Raw genomic sequence first — 25996 nt, forward strand, 5'->3', positions numbered from 1 at the left:
CGTCCTTCATCAGATTCTCTGTCAAATAAGGGCAATGAAAATCTCCCAGGAAGAGGCACATTGAAGAACGGAATAAACAGCTATACCAAATTCACAATACTGTGCAACAGCTTACTGCACAAATCTCTCAGGTGGAACAGCGAGTCTCTTAGACCTGGAACATGCTAGGCCTCAACAGGAATCTCTAGCTGGTAAACTACAGTCTGAGTTTGCATAACTTCATATTAAAATAGACGATGCTGAAAACAGATGGCGCTGCTCCAATTTAAGTGTCAGCGGATACCAGTAAAGCGCAAGAATGATCAGACAGTTTATTGTCTCATTTTGGGTCTTATTTTTAAACAGGTAAGCTCTGGAAATGCTGCTCAAACCTTTGATTTAACAATTATGAGAGCACGTAGGGCATGCCCTACAAACATTTTGCACTGGGTTAGCAAACCAGCTCAAAATATTTTCTTGCTATTTACTTTCCAGCACGAAACTTGTAGCTCAGACGCGTATGCAGATCTCTACCCATGCTACTGAATATGCTCTCTATTTGAACACTGTAGTATAGCATAACCTATAAGAGCAATCAATTATCCTTTAGCTTGGTACCACTTCTAAGCCGCAACCTTCACCCTTTGTGCAGGCTATGATCTGCCCATTTCTGTATGTCCGACCCAGCAGCCTAAAGTACGCCTTCTTGTGATACACAATGTCAATTCCACTCTCATGATCGTGCAAGAATTGCAATCCAGGTGATAGGGTCATCATTTATTTGTACTTCAGAGGATAGTGGCAACTTCTAGTGGTACTAACCTAATTGGAGGCATGTAGAACAACAGCAACTTAGAGTACTTTAGGTTTGTGTAGCAAGACATCAACTTGGTGATCTTGACAATAGTTCAAGGTTTTTGTTGACTCAGAGAGTCACTTAGGCCACCAATAAATGCCTGTAACTTCTTTGAATAATCTCAGACAACAGGCAGGGGTGCTGTTTCCCCAAACAAATGGGGGGACGCCCACACTTTAAATTGACAATGGCCAACATCTGATGTCCCCACCATGCACATTAGCACACATTAGTTGGGTTTTTAATGCTGTTTCGCTATGTAATTTCAATAAAAAACGTAACTCCGAAACACTGCGGGAAAATAGAAAATGTGTTTTGCTTTAGAGCTTGTTTTGAAACAGGATTTCCAATGATCCCTTTTTTTTGTATATTTGGTATGTATGTAATTTTCACTTTTCACATTGACTCAAGAATACATGAATTCTTTAAGTAATGCATTCACTAATGAAGAAAGGTTGAACACAGTTATATGATAAAGCCATTTTTTCTCATATAAGGCAATTATTTTGACAAACGATGAGGGTTTGATGAATGTAAGCGTTATTTATTTGTAATACATGTTGTTGTTTTGGTGTTTTTAGTCGTACCGTAATATTGACTGATTGACAAATATTCACGACAAATATGCAGTTTATATATCCAAGTTTAAAATATCCAGCAACATCTCAGAATGAAATCTCTTTCCGCATATCGTAGTAGAGATTATGGAAAAAAACTAGTAAAAATACACAATTATGACAAGAAAATACATTAGTGCATCATCAAAACCAAGATCGACTGACATACATCATTTCACATCAGGTTCATCCTGTTATTGTAATTCTAAAAAGGTTTTCAAGCATGCCTAGAGTGTATGGGGATCATCTGCCACATTTTGCTGGATGAATATATTGTATTGTAATGTATTGTATTGTATTGTATTGTAATTGCATTTATATAGCGCTTACTACCCCTGACAAGCCGTCAAAGGGCTTTTTCGGTGAGTAGCACGCTACTACGGGACCCATAGAGGATTAGTGCTGAATAAGTATAGTGAAACATGCAAGTACAATTTAAGTGGTGGATAGGTTAGTCAGTTGATTGAATTTGGAATGATAGCAGAAGGATAGAGGAAGACAAAGGTTTGTATTTATATAGTGCTTGTTGACCAACTCCTTTCAGGAAGCGTACAAAGGAATAGTGGTGAATTAATATGGTGAAATATGAAGTAATTTCAGTGGTAGATATTAGGAGTGAGAAGGATAGCGGCGGGATAAAAGGGGAAGAAAGATTTGCATTCATATAGCACTTGTTACCCCTGATGGGTGTTGAATCGCTTTTCTGGTGAGTAGCACGCCACCCCGGAACCCATTAAGGATTACTGTTGAAAATTAGTATAGTACAGAAATGGCCGCCGCCGAGCGAGCTCCGTCGCGTTTTGTGCCCGTTTTGGCGTTAAAACGACGAATTCCTGTCAGCACATTCTTCTAAAAGGAATCAATGTATTTCTAAAGAGATTACCTGCAGCTGGAAGAAGTTTTAGTCGTCTACATATGCGGGAAGTGATTTTTCTGCCTCCTGGTTCTTGCTCCATGCTCTACTTCCAGCTACTGCCTTAAATCTCTGTCAGGGGGGCAGAGTGTAATTCAAGAAAGGGCCTGGCTTGGGCCTAGCCTCTCCCACAGTACAGTTTAGCTGCTGCACCAGGCTTTTGGAGGTTTTCTTCATTTCTTTCATATTTTTTATCATAACTTTTTAGAATTTATTTCTATTTAAGTACTTTTTGAACAAATATGGAGAACAAAACCCCCAATAAAAGGAAACAACAGATTTCACCACCCCATTAAAATCCAAATTGGTGGAATCACCTGAACCCTCACTATCTTTAGTTTTAGAAGAGATTCAAGCACTTTGGGCCAATACAGACACTATTGCGACAGAAATTAAAAGTGTACGTAAAGAAATGGCGTGTTTATCAATGAAAATTTTGGATAACTCCATCAAAATTCAAGACAATAAAACTAAAGTGGATGCATTCACCCCACTTGTGGCGAAAATCTCACCTATGAGCTCACATCTTTTGGATATGGAAAAACGCAACAGGCAATATAATTTTCGAATATTTAATTTGCCAGAAGAAGTGGAGGGAAATAATTGTCGAATGTACTTAGAGAACTTGCTTCCTGGCCTTTTAAATCTCAAATTTCCTGAAAAATTTTAAGTGGATAAAGCTCATCGAATTCCTTCCCATCGTAATCCACAACATACCAAACCTCGACAAATGATACTTAAGGTGTTTTGTCATCATCATTTGGTTATGATCAGGAAGGCAGCATGAGAAATTCCCTCATTGATGATTAATGGCAACAAAATCTTTATTCAGCAAGATTTTGCACAGGAAACTGTTGCAATATGCAAGGAATGTACTGCTCTTCGCCCTCAACTAAGAAGCCTTGGATATAAATATGGTCTCTTTGATCCATCAACGATGCGCATCTGGAAAGACTCCTTTTCAAGATCCTTTCAGGGGCCTGATGAGCTACGCCATTTCCTTGATCAACAACTTCAACGTCCAATGGACACTCATGATCCTTGTTCTTGAGTTTTTTGGTATTTATCAATAGCTGACATGTTTCTGAATTTGTATTCTGCTTCAGGGCTCCAACGGTGTCGGTCATGCTTGTAGAGCGTGTGTGCTTTTCACTGCTCTTATTTATGTGTATTGTTTTGTGTGTTGTTTGTCTTTTTCTCTAGGTTTCTCCCTCTCCTTTTCCTCTTATAATCTTTACCCATTTTATATGTTCTTTTATCCATCTTCCTCTTCTTCTCTTTTTCTTTTTACATTATGGCTAACGTTAAAGTAATATCGTTAAATGTAAAAGGGTTGCGACATCCGGTTAAACGTAATAAGATTTTAGATTATTTAGGTCATTCTAAAGCAGATTTTTGTTTTTTGCATGAAACTCATGTTGACAATAAAATATTGACTTACATGAAAAAGAGACGGGTTGATTGTATAGTCTCTTCTCCTGCTATTGGTAAAAAAAATGGGGTAGCAATATTAATTGCAAAAAAGTCTAAGTTAAAGTTTAAGTTCATGATACTATTATTTCCTTAATAAATGTTTATGGTCCTACGGCGAATGAACCTAAGTTTTGGGTTTCTCTCACTACAGAGGTTCTTAAACTTGGAAACGTTCCTTTAATTGTAGCAGGTGATGTTAACGTTATTTCTGATCCTCTACTGGATAGATTGTCTCAAACGAAATTTCATACGTCTAAGGTTTATTTTGCTTTTAAAACTTTTCTTCAAACTCCTAAATTAGTTGATATTTGGCGCCTCCATTTTCCTACAGATAAAAACGTTACCTTTTTTTCTAATCCACACAATGCACACTCTAGAACTGATTATATTTTAGTGACACAACAACTTATTTCTTCTATTAAAACCCCTATGATTGGAAATATTGATGTATCTGATCATGCCATGATTTCTTGTATTTTAAATCCCCAGACAATATCCCCTAAACACTCTAGATGGCGAATGAATTCTAGCATTGCTCTTAACGAACGTAATAAACCAAACTTTTAGATGCTATTTTGGATTATTTTCAATTGAATCCTGAAGGTTCTACCTTTATATTGATCGTTGGGATGCTTTTAAAACATATATTAGAGGGGCTACTATTTCTATCATGGCTCATGAAAATAAAACCTTCAATGCAAATTTTACTCGTTTGGAGAAACAAATAGCGCACTATGAGCGACTTTTTATCTCCTCTAATGATTTGAAATATAGGGATACGTTGCAAAAGTTATATTATGAGTTCAATACCATTCTTAGTAAAAGAGCAGGTATCCAACTTTCCAAAGCCAAAGCTAAATTCAGTTTTAACGCGAATACATCTGGTAGGTTATTAGCGAATTACCTTCGTATTAAAAAGGGCAAAACCCAAATGACCTCCATTCGCAACCCAATGGTAAAATTGCCATTTCACACATGGATATTGTTACTGAATTTCGCGATTTTTACTCTACATTAGATAACAAACCTGATTTTAATGATGATTAATTAGTAGACTCCTTCCTATCCTCCTGTGATTTACTCAAAATTTCTCAATCAGATAAACTTGGTTTAGATCTACCCATTACGTTAGACAAACTTTTATCTGCTATAAAATCCCTTAAACAAAATAAATCTCCAGGTCCTGACGGTTTACCGGCAGAATTTTATAAAGAATTTCAATCCCAACTCTCGCCCTTTTTAATCCAGCTATTTACTTTATTTTCTTCTTCAGGACTTATGTCTGGTTAGTTTTCGGAAGCTTTAATTATTGTTCTTCCTAAACCGGACAAAGACCCCACTCTTGTTTCTAATTAATGTCCTATTTCTTTAATAAATCAAGATTGTAAATTATATGCAAACATTTTGGCCTCACGTTTATCCACAATATTAGATTCTATCATACACTCTGATCAATCTGGGTTTATGAAGAATAGATACTCAGCTAATAATCCAAGAAAATTATTACATGTCATTGAACAAGCACAGACATTAATTAGTCCCTCAGGTGTCATGGCCTTGGATGCTGAAAAGGCATTGACAAACTTCATAGGCACTTTTTATTTCATACTTTACTATCCTTAAATTTTAGAGATGATTATATCCGTATGATTTCAGCCTTATATTATGCTCCTACTGCTAGACTATTTATTAATAGCCAAATATCCACTCAATTCTCCCTTTACAGAGGTACACGTCAAGGATGTCCCCCTTTCTCCACTTTTGTTTATACTTGGTATTGAGCCCTTTATTGCTTCAATCAGTCATTGCGAGTCCATTGAAGGAATTAAGGTTAAAGATGTTGTTGTTAAAACACTAGCATATGCTGATGATGTGCTTTTGTTTATCAGTGATCCCATATCTTCCTTTCCTTCTTTAATAGACATAATCTCTAAGTATTCTTTGGTATCGGGGTATAAATTAAATTCTAACAAAACTGATTTTTTTTCCATTAAATGTTTATTGTACTTCTGATATGATTCCTATGCGTGAAATTATTTGGCAAAATAATAACTTCAAATATTTAGGTACTTTATTTTCTTCGTCTATTAAATTCACATTAACTTTAAACAGTGATTTTGTTTTAAGCTATATCAAAGATAAAACATCTAAATGGTCTTCATTACATCTTTCATGGTGGGGACGAATGGAATGCATTGAAATGAATGTTGCCCCCAACATTTTTATACTCTATCGATGATCCCCATTCAATTCCCATTGAAATTTTATAAAGATATTGACAAACTTCTTTCAAAATTTCTTTGGAACAATAAAGCAAAATGCATTCGTTATAAAAAACTGAAAATGTCTAAAAGTAATGCTGGTTTTGATTTCCCGGACTTTATTAGTTATCACAAAGCTTTTATTCTGAAACAAAGTGCTATTTGGTTTAACCAATCTCTTGTACATACTCCTCCAAAATGGTTCCTTATTGAAAAATCCATTGTAAATCCTTTCCCACTTCCCACTTTGTTAACAATGTCAAATTAATCCTCTTGTCTTCATAAATCTCCTATTATCAAATCCACCAGGCTAATTTTTAAAGATCTTGATTCTATTTTTGAACATCACATGTATAATACTACTGATTTATCACCATGGTATAGTTATGTTACGAAATTAAATAGACATGTTAGTTTTTGGTCCTCATGGATTAAGGCAGGGATTTTTTATCTTTAAAGATATTTATTCCAATAATACATTTATTTCATTTCAAATGTTACAAATTACGTTCAATTTAGCAAAGTCTGACCTTATAAAATATGAATATTTAACTAATTCAATTTTGGATTCATTCTCACAAGCCATTCTGTCTATTAGTCATGCTGACATATCTAACCTATATTCAAGTTTTATCATCTAACCCTCATTGTGTTTCTATTTTATATAAACAATTATCTAAAAATCTAAGTTCAAATATTAATTTGATTGTAGAGTTTTGGAATAATGTATTGTCACTCTCATTCTCCACTGATTTGTGGGAAACTATATGGGTTTCAAATATATCTGGAGCTTTCCCTGTTTCAATTTTTCAAACTAATTATTGGATTCTTTTTAATTGTTTGTGGACTCCATTGCGATTATCTAAAGCTAAACTCCTTCAATCTGATACATGTTGGCATTGTAATTTACACCCTGGTTCATTACAACATATGCTTGTTTCTTGTCCTTTAGTAATTACATTTTGCACAGATGTATGGGACTTTGTTAAAAAGATTCCTAATATTCAAGAAGACTTATCTTATAAACTTATAATTTGCAAATCTGTATCCTTGTCGCAAGATTTAAATGCAATTGAATGTAAACTTTTTAATTTCTTAATTTCAGCTGCGTTAAAATCAATTACCTTTTGTTGGAAAGATGTTTCAAAATGATCAGTTCATGCATGATGGTCATGGGTTATATTTACAAGAAGAGGTGCGCAATTATCTTTATCTGGGGTTTGTCAAAATTCTATTTCTGATCATTTATTTTGGACTCCTATTGATATTTATTTATCACTATAATTATGACCATGGTTTCTTTATTTTTTGCAAGATTAATACTTATACTGTTATTTTATAAGTAGCTCAATTTATTTTATATTAACTTTGTGATATTATATGTTCCCTTCCCTTCCTCCCCCCCTTTTTTAAGTTATCATTGCATTACTATATCTTCATATTTTGTATTACGCATATCTTATATTTTCTGTATGTCTTGTTTATCGTTTCTTATGCTGATAATTCAATAAAACATTTTGAACTGAAAGAAAATTAATATTGTAAAGAAATATGACGTAATTTGAGTAGTGGATATGTTATTCGGTTACTTGGGTTGAATAATAGTATAGTTTAATATGGAATTTGAGAAGTGAACATGTTAGTCTGTTAAATTCTTCCTATAGCATAAACACCAATGACTAATCAACCCAGAACATGCGACTTAGATTACCTCAAGTAAGGTAGATAAAAAGAGCACTCTTTCGTTATAGTCTTACACCAGTCCAAAACAAGGAGTAAATAAAGACACGTGCAAGTTTAAAATGTTTATTCCTAAAGCTGTAATCTCATGCACAGTACCTTAGATAATACAACCAAACATATTATCAGAAACAAGGTTGTCAGCATTGTTACTATTTCATAAAATACAAAGTGAGAGAGCATCTTATATTGCTAACGGGAAACAGGTTTAAAATATACCTACATTTCTGTTGTGACCGGGTTTTTGGTTCTATTTCTGAGTGATGGTGAATTTAGCTTGCTACCATCCTAGATCCCTATTCTTAGCTTGTTTTGGTCCTTTTCAGGCCTCTTTTCAGACCTAGAAGCATAAACTAGAGGATAGCCACCTTATAAGATGATAGATCCCTTATTTCTGACTGTAATCCATCTATTACCTATTGGCTTTGGCATAATTATGTGTCCTTTCATCATTCTCAGGCCTGAAGACCTATAGTAGAGGGTGGATCCTGTAGTTTTGACTTTATATTACCTATTGGTAGGGTTTGTGTATGTACTTTGATAGAGCTATATGTCTATTTCATCCTTTTCGGGCCTACAAGGCCCAGAACCAGAGAGACTCCATTTTTCTTTCTGCCTCTGCTGACTGAGGAGCTTGCAGGGTAATGGTAATGTTTATAGTTAAGCCTGTTGTGTGCTAGAGAAAAGCCAGCGGAGACTGGTTCTTATCGAAGGAATGTGTTTGTCTCTTGGGTCCAGACGTAACATGCAGATGGCCACTGCGGTTGCGCGGAGAGCCTTGGAGCTGGCACAAGAATTTGGTGTAGAGAGCACTCTATATTATCGAAGTGCAGAGAGACAGAGCGGTCAGATGGATCTTGGAATGGTAGAAGTCAGAAGCAGTTGCAGTCAGAAGCAGTTACTTGTCAGAAGGAGTTGTGATCAAAGGGAGCTGGCCAGGATGAGATGCAGTCTGGATACGATGCAGTCAGAATAAGCTGCTTTGCAGTTGGAGTGAGATGTTTTGGAGATAGAAGCAAGCTGACATGAACAAAGTCAGTTAGCCAGCTAGGACTGTGAATTGGAGAAGCTGATCTATAGAGTGGTTACCAGGCAGATGGAAGAGCTTGGAGCAGTTAGAAGTTCAGTTGGACCCAGTGGAGTGAAGCCGTGGTGACAGAGGGAGAGAGCTCTGATTCCACCAGAGAGAGAGAAACATTCTTTTCTTATATGGTGAGGTATTCTAAACTAGTTTGCTTTATACTTAATCATTCACTTTCCTTTATTTCCTAGGCTATATTCCCCACTGTATTGTTGCACTGATTAATCCCTTTTCTTTTAGGGGTGTGCAGTCTTGTTATAATCCATTATTGTCCTTTTCAGCTATCTGCAGTTCCAATATTCTTTCAGCTATATGTGACTGTATTAATAATCTGATAATAAAGCTTTCTTGTTTGCCATTCTAATAAAGAGACCCCGCAGGTCTGTGTATTCCTTAGATGTGTCTATTTCCCTTTACTTTTCAGGCTATGCCTAGATTGCTCGTTATTGTGATGTTATAATTTGCTATTATGTAATAAAGGGACCCCAGTTCTTAGTGAACAGCTGTGCAACTGTTATTTCTTCATGATAAGACTAACCTTTCTTCTAGCCAGATGCTGTTATGTGGACGGATGTGTTTCCCGTCCACATAAGTGGTAACTGATCAAGGGAGCAAGGAGCGCCTAAATCAGAGAATAACCTTTGCATATAGTAATTACATTTGGTTGTTATCTTCTAGGACAGAGCTAACCCTTCTTTTTACCCACATGCTGACAGGAGAAGGATGTGACATTCCCTTCCCTGCAGATAATTGAGCATGGAAGATTGTGTGTACATCAGGTCAGGAGATAACCTCTGAATGCTACAATTTGGCCATTCTTGTGTGAGAGGATTGAATCTCCTATTCGCCACATAAGGGATAACAATTGTGTATGAGACACCCTCAGTAGATATTAGACATATAGAGAAACTTCCCAACAGAGAGAGAGAGCATTGAAGCTATTCATAGGACAGAGATTGCCGCTAGAGAGAGTGGCATTAGTGAGAGCATTGATTGTGGTCAATGTGTATACCCGCTGGATTGCGGCTTGTGAGAGATTGCCGCTAGAGAGAGTGGCATTAGTGAGAGCATTGATTATGGTCAATGTGTATCCACACCAGATTGTGACGGAAGTGAGAGCATCGGGAGGAGAAGATGTTCAAACCCACCGGATTGTGGCTTGCGTGAGCACCGTTTGTGGTCGGTGTGTAATGGTAGATGCATTAGAACTGCTCTCCACCATGAGGAAGAGAGTAGCATAGTCTGGGCTAGATTGCCGTGAGACTATAAGGTGAGATCATAGGATGTGACCTGGAATTCCTTAGTAATCAGTGAGTATTCCTAGTAATCCTATAGATTTAGTGGTATTTTTGATGATATGAGCTTGTATATTGCTAATTCCCCATCCCCAGGAAGGTACCTAGGTACTGTGGTAAGTAGGCTCTGGGGAGGGAGATGGTTACGTTTCGGCTGGATTGGTGGTGTCTTGGAGAGCTGGTGATATCTGGTCTGAAAATCCGGTTGTTACAATTTCACCCTCCCTACCTACCAGGTTAGTTTATAACTACAGTAGGTCTCATAGGATTACATGGACAGTCCCATACCTCTGGTACTCAGCAGTAGTGGATCATATTGAGTTCTGCACAGACTGTCAGGATACCAATGTTCTCCAAATGTATCTAATTATGCCTCCAAAATGCATTATTAAACGCGCCAGTATCAGAAGTGGCCACACCTGCACATGTGTTATAGGTCGAACGTGCGAGGATTATTCAGAATAACAGACACAGTATCCAAGATAACCTTGATGTTCCATGCTCTCACTATACATACTAAACTAGTGAGGCAGTCTAGAAATGTAGCATAACAAATTATTCTCATGTGAAACAAAATACTCAGCCTTCTCTAAACAATATCAAAATTGCGTGTAGTGTGCAAAGCAGAGCAGGAGCGCAAAAATGGCATTTAAGCTTCTAATGAACCCATGTTAACTTAACACTGTGTGAGTGCAAGGCCCAGCCCACAACACTCTCCCTCGATAGAACCACTTGATATAAACGTGGGTGAACTAGAAACGCAGAGTCCAAGCCTGAAAAGCAGAGTCAAGTTCAAATTTGCATAAAAATGATTTGCTGTTTGATAGAAAACAGTAACTAAATAATAAATAATATGTAGAAAAATCAAAGAGTCTTAATCCAACAGCATATAAGCACAGTATGTAGCAACAGCCTCCAAGAGGAAGTCATTGTTCTCATCTGAAAAACTTCCAGCCATCCAATTCAATAGTGGGAATGAACATACATGTTCCTCAACGACCGGAGCCTCTATCACCATCCAAGGAAAACTCGGGTCATCTTCAATGTAACTGGGTGCCAAGAAGTCATGGGCCGCTGCAAAAACATTCCAACGTCCCATTATTCCATGTATTGCTGCTAAGGCCCTAATCCCACCGCCAGAAAAGAGCAAGTCATGAACCACTAAGGGGCTCATCAGCTGGTCATAATCCGCGTTGGGAGACACTGTACTGCAGAGACAAAAATCCAGGGCCGAGTCGAAATCGCAGCTCAGGCAATGGAAGACAGGTTGAACGCATGTGAAAAAGGAACATCGAAACGATAATCCATAAGCTGCACTCAATGTAGCCAGATGCAGCGCTCCGTAATAACTAAGCATTCGATTGCGGAGCCGAGAAATATTGTTGTGTGCTGGAGGATGTGCATCCATATTTAAGTAAACAAATTAATAGAAACACAACGGCAACTACTGCGACTATTAAGGGGAATCCACCATAGATGATGGAAAAAATCGAGTGAAAAAATGCCAAAAAGACACCAAATATAGAGGCCTATTAGGATGGCGGACGAACCTACGTCCGTCCGCTTCCCCCGAGGTGGAGGGACCGTCCGTAGGGGCAGCGGCGGTCCCTCCATACCAATTAGGATGTGACCGCCACCCTGCCGGTCACATCCCATATCTTTAACCTTGCGGCAGATGCTGCTTGAAGCAGCACTCACCGCAAGGTTAAAAATGCATGCTTTGCATTTACATGCACAAAGCAGCAGGCACTGCGCGGTGCATATCGCTTTGTGCATGTAAATGCAGGGGGGTACCATAGGTACCCCCCATGTGCACCACCCACCCCTGACACCCTGGGGGCCTGCAACGGGCCCCCAAACACAAAAGACCACATGCTTTTCCACGGTGGAAAAGACGCTGTGGAAAAGCATGTTTCAGCCTGCATCCTAATATGGCTCGTGGTGTCTTGCAGACACCGCCACCATATTTGCCTGCATACACCGCGGATCAGTGGAGGATGGACGTGCATCCTCCAAACCGGCGGTGGCTTCCACCGGCCCAGAGAATGTGGATTAACCGCCATCCTAATCGACCCCTAAGTTTGAAAAAAAGTTACAAGACCACTGCTTCCAACTTTTAAAAAGTAAGGTAACCCCGTAGTCAAGGATGCATTAAAGATACTCTGAATTAACTCCCCAAAATACAAAGGCATGTTTGTATTAAATAAATCATACACTTTTGTACGGGTGTTTACTACATGAAGGACAAATGTTTCTCTAGCAGATGTAAGAGCGACCTCTTTTTGAGACAAAAGCGCTCTTATACGGCTCACTTGGTTGACTCTTCTTTCAAGGTCAGAATCGATGGCCAGATGGAAACATCCAGCTTCCCATGCAGAGGAGTAAACACAACTTTTTTTTAGCAAACCACACTCTCAGTTACCGTAATCATGTAACCGATGCCTGGTAACATTGCACAACAATCTGCATTATTTCAAATTAAATAACCCACTTTTCCAGTAAACTGAACGATAGTATGATAGCAGGTGACGCAGTGCCTTTCAAAACTCACACCAAATTAGGCCATGCAATTGTATGTGTCTACAAATTAAGGAGTGATGTGGTGCTATTGTGCAATCCTCGCCATTCACATAGGCTTCTTTTCCCTCCCTCAGACACCTATATTTAAATGATAATAACCAAGCTTCATGGAGATAAGCGCTGCCTAAACATCCATATCTGCCTATAGCATAGTATTACATGCAAACCTCAAACTTAAACTGGCTAAAAAGTTATGATACTGTGAATAAGCCACACAGCTGAATCCGATTTCCAATGAGTGACCACTCTAACCATTCTCATAGCGTGCCCTGTGCTCTGATTTGACAGTGAGAGAGTGATCACACCATAGTTTGTACTGCTAATCATTCTCAGCATATGCTACGAATACGCTTTCACGTTACAAGTCGCATGAAAGCTTCCAAGTGACGTCATGTACGGTGCCCCGTACGCAAAGACACAAATGTTTTTAATTGTTTAAAAACATATATTTATGTATTTATTGAACATACTAACAGAACACATTATCTAGGATAATTATGAAAACATTTTTTTTTAAGTTCCAATAATCCTACATTACTTTTAAAAGCAATTACACTAATCGCGGTGAAAAGACATGCATACTCGCATCCTAAGAACACCGTAATAACAGCATAACCGTACGCAAAGCCATATGACTTTAAAAGAAGAAATTTCATTTGTTCATAACACTTCCTATTACAACTGTTGAAACTTTCGTCCCATTTTAAAAATTCTACTTTGACTTTCTAAAAAGTAGCATCTCTTCTGAGAATCTTGTCAAATAGAACAAAGTTTACCATATTAACAGCAATGGACTCATCTTCCAACCATTCTTCAGAAGAATATTTCATTCCTAAAGAAACTCCAAAGAAGAAGAAAGAAGATCTAATTTGGCATTTTTTTACTTTTCCAGAAGGGCAAAAAAAGGTTAAGCTCCAAAAGTAACCTGTAAAATTTTCCAAACTCTTTTAAGGGGTGATCCATCTCAAAAATACTCCTTTAGCACAGCAAATATGGAGCGTCACGTAAAAAACTTACACCCCAACAACTTTGCTCGAGCTGCAACACAGAGGTTGAAGGACAACCCACCTGCAACTGCACCAAGCACATCAACTGTTGCACCAGCATTTTCAGCAAACAGTCCACGCACACAAATTCATCCTGATTTTGCTCAAGTTACAATTCTATACATTTATTGCAATAAACTTTTGTGTTATGGGAAACAATCTATTGACCTGATAAAAAGCAGGAAGTAGGAGCATCACTGTCCTCGACATTACCTGTTGGACACTTCCCAGTCCCCCATTATAGAAAAATATTGCCCCCAGGATTTGGCCCCCCCCAGGAGCTAATTAGGAATAAAACAAACTTCTATTTTTTTTTCTTTTCCACCGTTTTTCTTTTCCACCATGTACGAGTACAGTAAGGGTACAGCGCGGGTTTTTTTAAATTAAAAAAAATAAATACATTTTGAGCCAAAACATCCATGTGAGACCCCCTAGGCAGGCCTAGAGGGTAAACATGGTTCTACCCTACCCCCTTTCCTTATTTTTCAACTTTGTTTTACTGTTTTCTTGTGACTCGGTGCTACCGAGGCACAAGATGGCTGCCAACAATTCCTGGTTTGAAGTGTTGACAGACAGTTGACATCCAATCATCATACAGCTCGCGCTCATAATTGTACGAATTTCCGTAAGCATGCTGTACTTCGTCTCTAGATAGCGCTATGATTTTACTTTAGATTTTATCAGGAACTACTGAACGGATTTTCACCATTTAACAAAAAGCACAATCTGCAAACCGAACTCTACCTCTCTACCAAATTTGGTGTAATTCCGTTCATGGGCTGTAGCCCTGGCTAAAGATCACCTATGGAAAATTGTATAGGGAAAACACCTCTTGGGACCCGCTTTTTCTCAGTCCCCGCTTGATGAACCACCCCCAATCTTTCAGGGAAGGAGCGGAGCGGAGCAGGCCATTTTCTTGGAGAAATTTGCAAAGATTCGTCCACCAGCGCCAAAGTTATTCCAAATAGAATGGTGTGGATTTCCTATGGAAACTAGGTCCTAACTATACCTACCTACTGGCGACTAGCTCCAAGGTTCCCACCTGTTGAAGACGCTCTCTGACATCCACTGCAGCAACCTTCATGAGGTAAAAGCCGGATTAGCGGGCAGATCCTGTGCACGCCGGACACGTTTCGTGCTCATTGCACCCTTCAGCGGCGCAACAGTCATTTTGGCATAAAGGCCACAACTCCCACTTAAAAATAAGAGCCCTCCAATGGGCGACTCGAATGAGTCTACATTGATTTGTGGGTCTTGTGGTGTGTGCTTCAGTTATGTGCCGCTGTCTGAGACGTTTCAAGCCCATCAATAGGCCTTCACTCGCACATCCAGCTTGTCAATCCTCCATGGATGCCTCCATATTGAGACCCCATGATTCGGAGCTCTGTGGCTCCAAATTTCCGGGTGGTGCATCTCCCGTGGCTGGGAGGCCGCATATAAATCAAAGCTCCAAGGTTCCCACCTGTTGGAGATGCACTCTGACATCCACTGCAGCAACCTTCATGAGGTAAAAGCCGGATTAGCAGGCGGATCCAGTTAACAGCATTCCTGTTGATTCACGCCGGACGCGTTTCGTGCTCATATTTTTTGAGAGAGAATGGGTTTGCGTTAAGAGAGCAGAAAGCAGTGGCGCTCTGAGCAGTGTGATCTTGCTGTCGAGGTGGTTGTGCGGTAGGCACGTGGTGCAAAACCAGGAGAGGGGAACACAAACGCAAAGAAAAACACCCCCTGGGATGCTGTAGGGAGGCCTAAACCAAAAGGGAAGAAGAACAAATTCTGTGCACACACAAATTTTGTCTGTGGTCCTAGTGTGAGGACCAGTAAAAGTTCTTGGGAGAAAATAGATACTTCAAGGTTCAAAAAGGCCAGATACAAAGGTTCGTGTGAGTGAAAGTTTATTTATAGGTAAAATATTGGTCAGTACAGAAAATAGTAGCCAGCCGACACGGCAATATTTTTTAAATAAGAGAACATAATTGAGCCCTGGGTGGGCTTTCTAATTATTCAAACAAAATCCTCATTTACTTCATCTCAGTCCAAAATTCAATGTAACATGATTTCTAGCAGCATGTAATTAAATCACTAGAAGCAATCCTCATTAAATCATATCATCCTTTTGATCTAGTATTGCAGAATTAAATATTAAGAAATTCACAGTATTCCATATCCTTTCTTTACACAATGTATATTTAACCTAGATGTATGGACAGTTCCTCTTCGGTGTTGAGGCCAAACTGTAATAATGTGGGTAGATCAAATATATACCTGGATTCGAGTCTGCATAATCTCACTACTCTGTTTCCACCACGTTCACTGTTCGGAATGTGGTCAATGCAGAAATATTTGAGGAGATTACAATCGCTATTGTAAAAATGAGAGAAATGCCTCGCAACTGGGTACGAGGGGTCCCTGTTTTCAATTGCTTGTGCATGTTCCAGGATTCTGCGCTTTGTAGGATGTATCGTACTGCCTAAATAGATTTTCGCACATGGGCATACTAGGCAGTACACGCAGTAGGGTGTATTGCATGTTAAGAATTTATTGATTTTCTTACTGCCCTTCATGCCTGGGACCTGATAGGATAAAACTTTAGAGCAATTTTTACAAGCTCTACATTTTGAACAGGGAAAGAACCCCGTAAGAGTACTAATTCTCGGGACATAAGGGACTGACTCGTAGTGGATTTTAACTAGGAAATCTTTCAAGGATCTACTGCGTTTAAAAGTTATCTGTGGGTACTTTGGTATATTCTTCCCTATCACTTGATCTGTTTTCAGAATATGCCAGTCCCGTCGTAAGATTTCCCTCAGAGTCCCTGCCTCATTTGAGAAAGTGGTGATGAATCTGCAAGACTCATTCTCATGCTTTGTGGGCTTTTCTTTTTCTATCAGTAAACATCTGCGTGGTATTCTTTTGGTATTGAATAGCATCTAATGCTGCATTTTCAAAATCATCATTGTTTGAGCAGTTCCTCTTTATCCGGAGCAGCTCACCATATGGTATACTATTTTTCAGGCTTTTTTGGTGATTGCTACTTGCCTCCAAGATCGAATTACTGACTGTTAACTTTCTAAACAGTGAGGTACAGATCTTGCCATCTCTGATAAACACCTTTAGGTCTAGAAAGGAGACTTCTTCCTGACTTATCTGTCCGTTGAAATGGAGATTAAGTGAATTCCTTTTCAGTTCCTCAATATATTGTTCAGCTTGGTATTTTGGACCTTTCCAATGAACAAATAGGTCATCTATATACCTATGCCTGGATATAATACAGTTCCCCCTCTCGCTGTACTTGTCCGCCCAGGCCACCTGCTTCTGCCACCAGTCAACAATTAAATTTGCATAGCTGGGGGCGAAGCAGGTGCCCATTGCGGTGCCCCTTATCTGGCGGTAGTGTTGCTTTTCCCACTAATCATGTGTCATTCTTTTTTCACAGAAACAACAAGAAAATACAATCGTATGTATAACACGCATGTTTTAAAGTTAACAGCGTTAGAAGTAGTATTTTTTATTCATCCTATTCATTAGAATATAGGAGTGGTATATACAGGGCTGGTCCCTGTATGGTCCTGACGAAAAGCCTGGGGAGCTTGAAACATGTTGACCAGTAACACTAATTTAGCCCTATTTATGGTTAAATAGCAGTGTCACCCCCATTTTAATATACCAAACTAGGAGCGAAATAAATTTGTTGAGGCAAACTAGCACTGTATTTTTAATTCACTTACACCCACTCCACCACCTCATCACTTTACACCACACATAGTCTATTCACAATAAAAGTGCTCCTGCGTAGTTCGCTAGTCGCAGCACGCCCCTTTTCGTAGAGAACTGGGATAGCCCCAATGATGAAGCATGTCACCGTGGGGAAACCCCGGTGAGTGAGGGGACTCTAGAAAGAAATTTTTCTTTCTTCTTCTGGTATGTACTGACATAATTCATGCAGTGACCATAACATACAAACTAGGTCTCTGAATCCAGTACTTTGGGTTCCTGATTTTTTGCTGTGTTTGTGGGGCACCTATGAATGTGCTGGAGCGCTGAAATGCATTATGGCACATTGTCTTTTTAAAGGCTTCTGACAGGATTCCCGTGTGTGGCCTCTTGCTTCTCTACATTGGAAAGGTGTGTTGTTTTGATCTATATATATGTGTATATACGTCATGTGAGCAAGGCACCGTGGTGCCGAAAGGTTATGAGATCGACTAGCGAATAATAAATATATTTTCACTGTGAAATTTGGTCCGTGCTTGGTATTCCTGCGCACGCTGAGGGAAAGCTGCGAAGCAAAGGAGACTTTGGTTGTTTATATATATATATATATATATTCACTGAAAAAAACATAGGTTATAGACCATATATAGTTAGGAATTAGCATTTACAAAACCTTGAAAATTCACTGAAAAAAACCATAGGTTATACACCATATATAGTTAGGGATTAGCATTTACAAAACCTTATTTTACTCGCACAAAACCATTGAAATTCCCATATATAGTTAGTTGCACTAACTATATATCGTGCACCCGCAATCCACTGCTGATTTATTTATTATTTATTTATGAATCTTATAGAGCGCACAGCTACCCCCATCGGAGGTGTCCCGGCGCTATTACTGTCAGCAGAAGAAGGAGGGCCATCTAAGTAGAAGAGAATAGCCATGTTTTCAAGCGGCTACGGAACAGTGCTTCTGATGGGGAAAATCTAAGGTCTAATGGTAGGCTGTTCCAATGTTTGGCAGCAAGGACAGCGAATGCTCTGCCACCCATTCTTGTGCGGCGGAAGCGTGGCACAACCATAAGACGTAGGTAGTTGGAGCGTAGGTCTCTGACTGAGTGGGATAGTGTCAGTCTCTTTCTTAAATATTCTGGTCCGGTTCCGTTCAGAGCTCGGAAGGTAAGAGTGAGTATTTTAAACTTTATGCGGCTGGCTATAGGAAGCCAGTGAAGCTCTTTGCGAAACGCTGAGATCGAATGACGGAAAGGGATATTGCCAATCAGTCTTGCTGCCGCATTTTGAACAACTTGAAGGCGTTCAATTAGATACAAAGGGGCCCCCGCATAAAGACTGTTGGCATAGTCTAGATGAGATGTTATTAAGGCCTGAGTGACTGTTCTGCGCGCGTCCATCGGCAGGAATGGAAAGATTTTTCTCATCATCTTTAGTTTTGTAAAGCAAGCAGCAGTTACTTTCTTAATTTGAGGGCTACAGGAAAGCGTATCGTCGAACTGGGACCCCAAATTGCGGGCAGTGTGTACCGGGGTAGGGGGGGGGTTGAGTACAGTTGGCCACCATAGTGAGGGAGGTATGGTCATTTTTTGATTAAAAAACAGGACCTCCGTCTTGTCAGTGTTGAGACGAAGATGGTTCGAGGCCATCCAAGAGCAGATTTCGCCCAAACAGTGGCGAAAGCTAGAGAGGCTGGAGTCAGAGTGATCTCTAAAGGAGAATATCAGCTGTGTGTCATCAGCATAAGAGATCACCCTGACCCCACATGCCTCCACTACCTTGGCCAGGGGGGCCAGATATACATTGAAAAACAGAGGACTCAGGGACGAGCCCTGCGGGACTCCACGGGCCAGAGGTTTGCATCCCGATTTAAATGGTCTAAGAAGAACCCTCTGTGATCGCCCTTGGAGGAAAGAAGTGATCCACGACAGGGCAGTGCCACCCAGTCCGATCTGTTCCAGGCGATCTAAAAGTATTATGTGGGACACCGTATCGAAAGCGGCGGATAGGTCGAGGAGAACCAGCATGGCCTCCTCGCCCTTATCCACACATTCTCGAACAGTCTCCGCTACTTCCAGCAGTGCGGTTTCCGTACTAAAACCCGTGCGAAAACCGGATTGGGAGTCATGGAGCAGGGAATTAGTCTGTAGATATTCAGCCAGTTGTAATTGGACGGCCTTTTCCAAGACCTTCGCTGGTTTCGGAAGGAGAGAGATGGGCCGATAATTACAAAACTGTGTAGGGTCCGCATCTGTTTTCTTCAGGATGGGCACAAGCAAGGCTTCTTTCCAGGCAGAGGGGAATTGGCCTAGTTGTAAAGAGGCATTCCAAATGGAAGTGAGTGGCTCTAACAGTAGGGTAGCTAAATCACTCATGATCTTAGGAGGGACCGGGTCCAGAGGAGAACCCGATTTGCACTGTATAAGAATATGTGATGATGTCACATATTACATCATTCATGACATGGTCAGTGACATCACTGATGACATCACTGATGACATCTCAAATGACATCACTGATGACATCACTGATGACATCATCCAGTGACTGTATGTTTCTGTAAAGTTAAATTATGTCTTACATATTGAAGAATGAGTGGATATATAAGTGTCTGGATGAAGGATTTAGTAGGTGCATGACTGACTGTATGAGAGAATGATTAAATGTGTCTCACTGAGTGCATGGGTTAGTGACTAAACTGTCTTAATTTGTGCATCATTATATCTGTTGTTCTGTAAACTGCTGCATGTTTAAATCAGTAGCTATATGCTTAACTATATGGGTTATTGAATGGTTGCACAAGTATCTGTATGGGAGACTGAGTATGTGTGTGGGTGGCTGGGAGGTGTATGACTCTGTGCATAGATGTGTGAGCAGTTGATTCACTAGATGTATGGGTTCAAAAGTGCAGGTGGAAACAGCTGTATGGACAGTTGACTGTGTGCATGAGTGTATTGGTGAGTGAATGGATATCTAAGTGCTACATGTCAAAGTAAGTACATATGTAAAACACAGTCCATGTGAGAGTTGACATATATAAATAACTGTGCATAAGAGCCAGTGAATGTGTGAGTGGCTGTATGGATCATTGTGAACTTGTATCAGGGATTGTATAAGAGAGTAAATATGTGTTAGTATATGTTTGAATAAGTAAGGTGTGTATAACTGTATAGTTGAGGAAATGGAGGTGTGATTGATTCTTTGCATGACTGACTAGGTGTGTGAGTAACTCCATGGATGAGTGACAGTCTGTGAGTGTCTGTTTACACTGATTGTATCTAAGGTTATATTAGAGTCTGAAGAGGTTCATCGTATTATCACATGAATGATGTCATCAGTGATGTGATAAGTAATGTCAAATGAGATGTCATCAGTGATGTCATTTGAGATGTCTTCAGTGATGTCATCAGTGATGTCATTTGAGATGTCATCAGTGATGTCATCAGTGATGTCACTAACCATGTCATGAATGATGTAATATTTAACATCATCAGCAGTGGATTGCGGGTGCTCGATATATAGTTAGTGCAGCTAACTATATATGGGAATTTCAATGGTTTTGTGCGAGTAAAATAAGGTTTTGTAAATGCTAATCTCTAACTATATATGGTCTATAACCTATGGTTTTTTCAGTGAATTTTCAAGGCTTTGTAAATGCTAATTCCTAACTATATATGGTCTATAACCTATGGTTTTTTCAGAGAATTTCAATGGTTTTTTAATAGTAAATATCAAAAGCTGTAAAATGTATTCTTATTCTAATTCAAAAATATATTTTTTATTTTTTTGTATTATATTTTTTTAATTTATTTATTTTTTTAAATTATTTTTTATTGTTTCGCTGCCGGTCCGCGAACCGGTAAACGTTCCGTTAGTGCAAGTACCGCGTTAGAAAGCCACATCGTGACGCGTCGCGTAATCGCAACGTATCGCGTTACTGCGTAATGTGCCTTATGAAGCGCCGCGTTAGCGCACCCGGCAGCGCTCTGGAACACAAACCAAGGCCCGAAACGCAGAGCCCCAGAAACGATCCGAGTCGTGGCGCGGAGCGCGTAACGTAAGCATAACAGGTCATGTGACTAGTTTATAAAACTTTTCATTGGTTCATTTTACTTTTAGTTTCCTAATGATGGAAGGCTTGAACATATGACGTAAATTAACACTTTTCATTGGTTTAGAACATTTTTTTTTCCCAAATGATGAAAGTCCCACCTTTTTTCCTCACTCTGACTTTCATTTTTATGAGAGAAAGACATGTGTCTGCTTGTTCAGTCATGGCATCTGTAGTAGCTGCAGCTGGTGGACCCCCAGCACCACCACCACCTCCAAGGAAGAGTGGACCACCTCCTCAGGTCATCCTCCAACAAGAGGAGGAAGAAGAGGAAGAAGAGGATCAGGAGCAAGGGACAAGGGTTTTTTTTTAAAAGAACAGCCAAGGAGGTCCCATATAAAAGAAAATTTTATTTAGCAATTTTTTTCCTTTCCTCCACATCATAAAAAGGTAAATGCCCGGTACGTTACCTGCCTCATCTGCCACGATGTACTCTCCAGAGGAACCAAAAAAATATATAGTTATGGTAATCATACCATGCATCGCCATATGGAGATGTGGCACCCGTTGAATTACAGTGCTGCCCAAATACGAGATTTGGTGGATAACCCCCAACCTGCCAGTACATCCACCAATGAAGTGGCAGTGACGGAATCAGAGGCAAGGGAAACGGTCCCAAATCTGCAGAAGAACTTTGGACAAATGAAAATAACATGTTTAACTTGCGGCAAATTAATTTCCTGTGGAGAGAGGAGTGTAACTCTAATCAATAGAGCTTATGAACATCATCAATGTACAAAACGTCCCAGAAACTAAATTTTCTTTTTTTTTTTATGCTCCTGTTGAGCCCTTTCTAATGAATCATTTTTGTTCCCCCCCCAAAAAACACAAAAAAATATAAAACAACAAAAATAATAAAAAAAAGTTCTTTTCAGAACTACCTTCCCTTTATGAAAAATTGCTAGAATGTTTAGCACTCTAGCAACCTCTATTTCTTTTGATTTGCTTCCCGGTTCGCGCGCCGGTACGCGAACCGGAAGCAAACTAAAAAAAAAGAATTTAAAAAAAAGAAGAGTAAGTAAACAGGGAGTAATGTTAAATGAAAGACAAATAGAGGGAGTAACACACAGTTACTGTTGAAAGAGGGACTGAGAAAAGGAGTGGAAAGAGTAGTATAATTAAGTAATAGAAAAAGAAATGAGGGAAGTAGCAAAGGCAGGAAACTAAGGGTTAAAGAAATGAAGCAGTGGAACTAATAAAAGTTAAATGTGATAGAGATGTAACGTAAAGAGTACTAAACACTTACCTTATAATTGTCGTAAACGTAGTCAATTGTCATTTTTATACTTTTAATCTGTGTAAGAAAGAACAAAACATTTTAAATTAATAGAAGGTAGTAAAAAAAGAGTGAGCATGAGACAAGATGAATACATATTATAAATCACAATTCAAAGTACAAAATTAATTATACATATTTAATGGTTTATTTTTGCTGTTCTCAGAATATATCAAATTTCACTGAAAACAGTGAGTTGAAGGTATTCATCATATAACAGCGGGGAAAAAAAAACACAATCAAAATGATTGTGTTTAAAAAACCCAAATAATATAACTAATCAGAAATCAGAACTCCTCAAAAGTAACTTACTTTCTATGACGTCAAAGGATGTCCTATTAACAGCTTATACTCTGTTGTGCTGTTACTTTTTTCTGCCCGCCACTTTCTGAAAGATAAACTCCATCGATTTAAGAAAAATGAGACATACAAAGCAATTTAAAACAGCACACTAAATTACAACAACAGCTAGAATCATTACAGTCCAGTTACCTACCCTAAATTCTCACTTCAGAAAACAAGTCAAAAGGCAACATTGCTTCATACTCAATTGGTAATGTTTGCTGAAAGACTAGCCTTTTTTTATTTCAAATAAGCTGTGTAATATCCTGATGTTGTTAAAGGACCATCTTAAAATCTAATAGCTGCAGTTGCAAATGTTCTTCCTGAAATCGATGACTGTGTAGCCAAAACATTTTTAATTAGACTTAACAACTTTTTTTCATCCAGTTTATGTAGTTGAAATTGTAAAATTACATTTCACCCATAAGTTTCCATAAATAATATGGACAGCATTGCAGACTTACATTTCCTTTACTCCTTATTTTGATCTGCTGCTTGAATTAGCTTATAAAGACAAACAGTTTTCGCTCTGTACTACACTTATCCACAAGGCCATATAGAGTAGGAGCCATTAGAACCTCTTAAAATTCCTCAGAACAAATCCCAAGATTCCTTTCCTAAAATTTTGGTTGTAAGAACACCAGGTAAGAATTTTGAAGGTGGAAAGGCAATCTTTTTTTGAAAGTTAAAACAGAATCATTGCAGAATGACAAGCCGTTTCCAGATTTTAAATAAGCTGTGTAATGTCCTGAAGTAGTTGAAGGACCGTCATGATATATAATTGCTGTAGTTACAAAAGTCCTTCCTGATATTGACAACTGCGAAGCCACAAAATTATTAATTAAAGTTGTCAATTTAGTTCCATCAGGCCTACATCGTTGGAACATTAAAATGACATACTGGCCATAACTTCGTATAATTAACGTGGACAGCATTGCAGACTTACATTGGCTACACTCCATGTTTTGATCGGCTGCCTTTACTAGCTTATTGAAGGATACTGATTTACTGTCAGGCAAAGTTAAATATATAAATCTTTCTGAGTCTACACTAGTAGTACTTGATAGCCTACAGTTCTCGCAATCATGCTGCCATTGATAAGAAAGGCCAAACAGATAATCTACATCTACACCTTCATCTTGCAATACATCAAGCATATACATTAAAAACTCCTGACAATCCTGCTGAATATTTTCAGAGAATTGTGTTTGACCTGAACATTCGTCTAACATATAACGAATTTCAGACACACTTTCTACTCTTGTTCTATCAGCGCTACATTTCTCTAACACAGAATTCAACAAACAGCATAAACTTTGTTCCGAATTGATCACAATATGTTCTTTTAAAGTCTCTAGTGAAAAGAGAACATTGACAACTACATTAGCATAGCAGTTGACACCAGAACTATTTTCAAATTGAAAACCAACAACATTTTCAACAGAATTATTCCTGCTTACAATATTTGGTTCATCGACTTTTGGTCTTTTTGCTTCAACCTCCCTACTATTATTGATATTTCTTCTTCCGGCCTACCACACGTTTCTCAAACAAAGGATATTGAGGCAAATGTGGCGCATACTCTCTTCTTAACCTATTGTATTCCTTAACACAATCTAGATCCGCACAAATGTTTGTGACATCACAGTCAATCAAGTACAATCCCGATAAAGTTCTGACTCGTGACAATGCTACATAAGCCATACCCTCTTTGAACACAGAACTGCCAATATTCACTAAAGCAGTGTCTACACTTAAACCTTGCGATTTATGAATTGTCACCGCATATGCCAAGCAAACAGGAAACTGCTTACGGCGAACATATAAGTCTTTTACAAGCAAAAACCTAGCTGTGCAACGACCAATTAGCTGTACTTCCTACATGCCATCAAATTTAATTTTTAAAAATTCAATTCCATCTTTACTTCTGTATATCTCTAAATCAACAACATTACCCATTGATCCATTTACCACTCCTCTTTCAACATTTAAATTTCTTCTCAAAATGATACGGCAATTTAAGCACACATTCAGAGTCTTTTCAAAACCCGCAATTTTAGATATAGTCTTCTCTAATGAATCCAATTTAGATTTCAAATTCTCAGACAAAACAATTGTTGTACCCATATGCTCTATTCTGTCAATAGCTTCCAGTCTCACAATCTCTTGGTTTTCTAAATTCAACATTTTGTTGTTGAAGATCGAACATTCTGCAAGAGTTGGCATCAAACATATTCCAGATTTTTTCTCAGTAATTTTCTGAAAAATATCCTCTGGCAGAACGTCTTCTTCTGGATACAAATTTGACAGTAATCATGCATGTAAAGCTTCTTTCCCACGCTCAGTCACTTTCCCGATTCTAACATCTTGTAGAATATTCTTGTAATCTTCGTCCTTCGCCTGACGCATATTTTCACGCAGCTCAGCATAATTGAATTTTAACCATATGTTAACGTTGCCAATGCTCCCTAGGCACTTCTTGGTATCTTCATGTGTAAGCAGTTTAAACACTGGTTGTCCTTTCACTGGTGTCAGCTGCAGAAGATCACCAAAAACAATGATGTGTTTGCCACCGAATACCACATCATATTCTCTTTTAAGAACTTCCTGAATTCTCAAATGCACAAAGGCAAGCATGACATTGGAAACCATGCTTACTTCGTCAATGATAAGAAGTTTCATCTTCTTCAAGACTCT

This window comes from Lissotriton vulgaris, chromosome 11 (genome assembly GCF_964263255.1).
Source record: "Lissotriton vulgaris chromosome 11, aLisVul1.2, whole genome shotgun sequence".
Classification (NCBI taxonomy): Eukaryota; Metazoa; Chordata; class Amphibia; order Caudata; family Salamandridae; genus Lissotriton; species Lissotriton vulgaris.